This window comes from Macrobrachium rosenbergii, chromosome 53, assembly GCF_040412425.1.
Source record: "Macrobrachium rosenbergii isolate ZJJX-2024 chromosome 53, ASM4041242v1, whole genome shotgun sequence".
Classification (NCBI taxonomy): Eukaryota; Metazoa; Arthropoda; class Malacostraca; order Decapoda; family Palaemonidae; genus Macrobrachium; species Macrobrachium rosenbergii.
In genome coordinates, this window is record NC_089793.1 from 23963076 (window position 1) to 23969826 (window position 6751).

The following is a 6751-nucleotide window of genomic DNA, read 5'->3' on the forward strand; positions in this document are numbered from 1 at the left end:
TGTACAAAAAGTTATAAACAATGTAGGTGACAATCGAAGAGGTCGAGAATAACGAAGGAGAACAAACTCCACTAAGTTAACTAGGTAAAAATCTGAAAAAAAAACTTGAATTCATTGTATTCGTCAAAGGAATAAAAGTCAAACAAGAATTAAATAATATAGGAAACGTATGTCGTTCAGATCCATACGACTGAAAGCGAGCAGGATCGCACGGAAACTTGTAAAAGAAACAAAGTAGATAATGCATGCAACCTCACGCAGTTTTGCCAGATTATAACAAAAAAGCATTCGCTGATTTTATGCATGTAAGGGAGGTGGGGGGAGGGAAGGTAGGAGGGGGGTTTCAGAAGAACCTTGGGTGAAACGGTGGGGGACGGGCGTTTGTGGGGAGGGGAGATAATAATCAATCAAGGTAGGAGACATAAAATTCAGAACAGAAGACAAAGAAGAAGAAAACGCGCATTTCTGTTCGTTTCAAAATGGTGCGAAAACCTAATTTACGCTTCGGAAACTTACTTGTTAACATATTACTTTATTAACTTAATTACTTTTCGTTAACAATCTGTGTCAAGGTTTTTCAGGAATAAGACGAAATAATGGAAAATTAATCGTAAACACAGAAATATGGTTAGTTTTAATGATGGATTCGACGTCAACATAAAAATATTGGATAAATGCTTACAAACATATGATATATTAATATACCGTTTTGCTAAATTTGCTTCCGTGTTGTTAATGTATTCCTCGTTAATCATTTGCTTTTTAATGAACCTTTTTAAAATTCCTTCCGCCACATCAAATGTAAATTAGCTGCTGCAAATGAAATACAATGAGAGAGAGAGAGAGAGAGAGAGAGAGAGAGAGAGAGAGAGAGAAACAATCAAAGATAACAAAGCCTAAATATATTCCAGATCAAAGGGTAAGAAAAAATGGTAGAAATTGAAGTAAAATTGAAATAACAATGATGATTAAAAAGGAAAATTTTCAATTACCAAAAATGACAAGAGAAAAAACAGACTTTTAAAAAAAAAAATATATATATATTCATTATTAAAAGAATAAAACAAAAGAAGAGAAACGGTGAAGGTAATTTGTTCGAACTTACATCGAGAGAGAGAGAGAGAGAGAGAGACACAGAGAGAGAGAGAGAGAGAGAGAGAGAGAGAGAGAGAGAGAGAGAGAGAGAGAAAATGCCGTCTCTTTCTCTTATGCTTAAAAAATCTTTATCATGAAGTGCAAGTTATAATATAGGTAAAGAGGATTCCTGTATGGATGGGAAAATCAATACAAACAGGTATTTTTCGATAATTTCTTAAATAATACTTTTAATAATAAAATAATAACAATGAAAACAGATTTTCGATGAAAACAGTGATAACCACAATACCAATAATTGCATGTCCAATAATAATAATAATAATAATAATAATAATAATAATAATAATAATAATAATAATAATAATAATAATAATAAAAATACGGGATAAACAGAAATCTGAGCTCATCTACGGGTATACTGAGAAAAGATTGACAAGGCAATCAAAATATTGGTTTTGGTAACCTAAGCATGAATTTTCTTGGGGAGGGATGGAGGGGGATGAGAAGGTCTTCCACCTCCATTCCCACCCCACCCCGTCATGGTCCTATCACATTGTCAGTTTCAAAGTTGTCAAATTTATTCATGGTCAGCGTTTGAAGAAGAAGAATAAGAATGGTGCGATGAAATAATAATAATAATAATAATAATAATAATAATAATAATAATAATAATAATAATAATAATAATAATTAATGTGGATACGATTAATGTGGATACGCGTATGAAGGAGAAACTGATGAACAAAAACAAACAACAAGACTCGTTCTGTTCATTTTAAGTCCAAAAATACATAGGGAGGTGATTTCACAATGATTCAAACTTGCGGTTAACTTACGTACACTGAGGCCTTGAGGTGCGTCATGGAGAGAGAGAGAGAGAGAGAGAGAGAGAGAGAGAGAGAGAGAGAGAGAGAAACTATGATTTTACACTGTATGGTTTCTATGATATAAATGGAAAGGTTATGACATTATTATAATACAAGTGTACATTTAAAGGGGAAGAGAGAGAGAGAGAGATTAATGAGAGAGATGGATGATAGAGAGAGAGTTATGATTTTAGCAACTGAGTTTAAAGGGAAATGGAAAGAGTTAGATTATAAACAAGATTTAAGATGGGAAAAAGCAGGAAAATTAAAGGGGACTATGATTTAACACTCTATGGTTTGTACGGTATATATATTGAAGGGTGAGAGAGAGAGAGAGAGAGAGAGAGAGAGAGAGAGAGAGAGAGAGAGAGAATACGCTACACTATTTGCTGTAAATCGAATGGTGTCAAGGCAATATAAAGACTGGATTAATGATGTTTACCTCACATGTACGAATATTCTTTACATAGCGAAAGACAAAAAGAGCTGAAGACGTGCGCAAGCAGACTTCCACACACACACACACACACACACACACACGCGCGCGCGCGCGCGCGCGTTTAAAATCATTTACCGATTGGACCTGAAAATACTTCAGTAGATTTATTTATCCGTCTCTTTTACTTTTATTATTATTATTATTATTATTATTATTATTATTATTATTATTATTATTATTATTATTATTCGGAAGATGAACCCTATTCCTTATGGAACAGCCCCAACAAAGGGGCCGATGGCTTGAAATCCCAGCTTCCAAAGACGATTACAGTGTTCATTCGAACGAAGAAACAGAAGATAATATGGAAATCCAGAAAGATGAGATCACTTATCAAAAAAGAAACAAATAAATGAACAAATTAACCAATAATACTCCTTCCTAAAACCAGTGCTGACAAGCACTCGATGAATAAGTATAGAATTTAGGAACAAACAAAGGGATTAAGAACAGAAAAGTGATGATAAGTGGTAAGAAATCCGATAGAGACGCTGAGTGACATCACCTGAGGACACATTCGCCTTGAGCCATAAACGAATGTTGTGCTTGTAAACAGACGAAGGCAGTGCAAGCGCAAGTAAGGCATATTTCCCCATGATTCGCAATAATCTATTGATTGAGAGAGAGAGAGAGAGAGAGAGAGAGAGAGAGAGAGAGAGAGAGAGACAGAACAGAGACAGAGATGAAGATATCTTTATTAGAAAAATGATACAAATTATTATGGTCTGCGTTATACACCATTTTAAAGGAAAGAGAGAGAGAGAGAGAGAGAGAGAGAGAGAGAGAGAGAGAGAGAGAGAGAGATCATATTTTATTATAAAAATGATACAAATAATTGCAGTCTGAAGAGAGGGAAAAGACAGAATGTCATATTTCTACAGTAATTACAAAGACCATTTTCTACAGAGAGAGAGAGAGAGAGAGAGAGAGAGAGAGAGAGAGAGATGCAGCTATTTTATTACAAAAACCTACAAATTATTGCGGTCTACAATATACACCATTTTATACAGAGGGAGAGAGAGAGAGAGATGAGTGCATATGGTTTATTATTTTGGTCTGCAAAAACCTACAAATTACAGACAGAGTGGTCTACAATATACACCATTTTATAAAAGTACAAAGATTGCGTCTGCATTATATGTCATTTTAATGGAGAGAGAGAGAAGTGAGATGGTATTATAAAAACAGAGAAGAAATTATTTTGGTCTGCATTACACCATTTTTAAATAAACAGACAAGTGGGCAGAGATGCAAACCGTATTATAAAAAACCAGGAAAATAGCTTTACAAATAATTGCGTCTGCATTATATGAAGTCATTTTAATGGAGAGACAGAAGAGACAGAGAGAGAGCGAGAGATCTTGAGATATCTACTAACACTAAAGAAGGAAAGCACTAACCGCAAAACGTGAATGTATGTACACATTAAAATAAACACATTAACATGGCCGTGCATATATATATATACAAACATAAGCGCATGTCTATAATCAAGAGACCAGGAAAATAGCTTTAGATAGATGGAGAAAATTGAGCTTAGTCTAGATAACTGAAGTAAATTCTGCTAAGAAACAGAAATGAACATTTTTCAACAGAACATGAAACAAGTTAGAGCGAGTAAGGTAGGTCATGTTAATGTGTGCATATATATATATATATATATATATATATATATATATATATATATATGTATATATGTATATATATATATACATAAATATATATATATATATACATACATATATATATATATATATATATATATATATATATATATATATACTGTGAATATAATCAACAGGATATTGAAAAATGTTCACCATTATTAAGAAGTTATGTTAAAATGTATAATTTTAACACTTCTAATTTACCATTTTCTTTAAAAATGATTCTTGCTACCTCTTAAGTTTGTACAAGTAAAGCTAGCTTCAAGGCTGGCCGCCACAGCTACTACGTTATTGCATTCTATTGCTTGCAATCTGCTTGCATTAACCGGGGCACAATGGCGCCACCAGTTTTATGCCGAGGTTATCCTACGAGGAAAATGAATCCTAAATGGCCCTGGGGCTTATTGCACGTGTGGGAAGGAGGGAAGTGAGAATTATCCTGTAATATTCTTTCCCACCAAAAAAGACATACTAAGCAGAGAGAGAGAGAGAGAGAGAGAGAGAGAGAGAGAGGACATTTTATAAACGCTCATATATATGGTTTATATATCTTTGTCTGAGAATTTTCTTTATTTTCTATTAATATTTCTAAGGCTTATTGCTATACTGGAGTCGTTAAACATACGAAATATTTTATTATTTTTTTTCTATATGGCAGTTATAAATAACAAACAAGTAAAAACTGCGCCGAAGTTTCCTCGGCGCAGTCGAGTTTTCTGTACAGCATATAATTCTGAATGAAATTCTCAGCCACGGCCCATAAAACTCTCAGTCGCGACCCATGAAAATTTCAGCCACATCCCGGTGGTGGCCTGTGTTGTTGGCACCTACAGCGTTGTCAGACGCACGATCATGGCTAAATTTAACCTTAAATAAAATAGAAACTACTGAAGCCAGAGGGTTGCAATTTGGTATGTTTGATGATTGGAGGGTGGATGATCAACATACCAATTTGCAGCCCTCTGGCCTCAGTAGTTTTTAAGATCTGAGGGCGGACAGGAAAAAGTGCAGACGGACAGACAAGAGCCATCTCAATAGTTTTCTTTACAAAACACTAAAAACCAGACACTATTAGCCCCTATGAATAATCTTTCGAATCCGGATAGGAATGTACTCCTGAATGCCATCCGGATCTGAATGTGTACTGAGTACTAATGAACGATAACCGGACATGAAAGTGTCCCATGTATGGTTGAACAATAACTAGATGTCTGGAAGTCACCTGTGTAACAAAAGAACAATATGTGAATTTGCAAGTCAAATCATTGTTGACCACTGACGCTGAAAGCAAATTTGTTGTCAAATTCAACTGTCATTTTTCTAAGCTAATTAGTTTATCTCTGGCCAGTGAGTAACATGAAAAATATCTTTGTTAATTTAGTTGCTGCATTAAGCTGACCTTGTTCCAGCACGGGTTCCTGTTTCTTGAGAATCATTTAATAAAAAAAACATAAAAACACAAGAGCAGCTAAACTTTAAATTAAACAGTACAAACTAGTGCAAAAAAAATGAACTATACACCCCTATTGCATTTGTGTATGTCATGTATGTCGATACACGCAGATCAGTAGTAGAAATACGCAGATAACTACTTTTATTAAAAAGTAATTTTAAAAAATACTTCTATGAAATAACTACTTTTATAAAAAAAATTATTAAAAGAACTATGTTCTCTCGAGAAAATTCGTTTTGTACAATCAGTATTCAGCCTGTCATACCTAATCTCTCTCTCTCTCTCTCTCTAATCTCTCTCTCTCTCTCTCTCTCTCTCTCTCTCTCTCTCTCTAAATCAAATAAAATCCCAAAGAGGTTGTACGGATCTCCATACTGAGAGGGAATGAACAAGAAAAAAAAAGAAAAGAAAAGACACAGTATGCCCTTTTGAAAGAGGAATTGCAGGTTTAGTGAAAGATGTTATTACAAACATCCCAAGATATGTCACAATTATGAGATCTATGGCAAATGTGCATATCTAGATGGCTATGAAGAGGAATGCAGAGATCTACATCCAAAATATGTAGAAACTGGAAAGAAGGAAATGGATGTAGGTTTAATAAGAAATGTAGGTACATGCATCCTGTAGCCATGAAAGACCAAAAATCAAAATAAAAAAATCAAATACATATAAAAAACCAGGAAAAAAATGAAACAAATAAAGAAAAAGAACAAAGATCATGTGATGAGGCAAAAAGCAAGCCAACAACGTATTGAAAAAGTCAGCACCACGATATGAGCCATCGCACCTAGATATAGCACAAGGAACAAACAATGTCTATGATGCAAGGGGATGGTGCAGATATGGAAGATAAGTGCAGGTTTATGCAAAGTGAATAAATATGAAGCTGGAAAGAACAAATATAATGGAAAAGTTGGATTTTTTAATGTACGAATTTCTGGAAATGAAAAAAGATCAACATATCAGAACAAGGGAAAAGAGACACAGGAAAATCCTTATTATTACATATTAGATAATGGAGATAATATGCAAACAATCATAGTGAACATGCAGGGTCAGTTCATAACTCAAAAGAAAGATAGAGTTCTTAGAAGAACTAACCCAAAATGAAAAAATAGAAATATTGAATATAAAGTGAAACCTGAAATATTCCCAAGAGACTGGT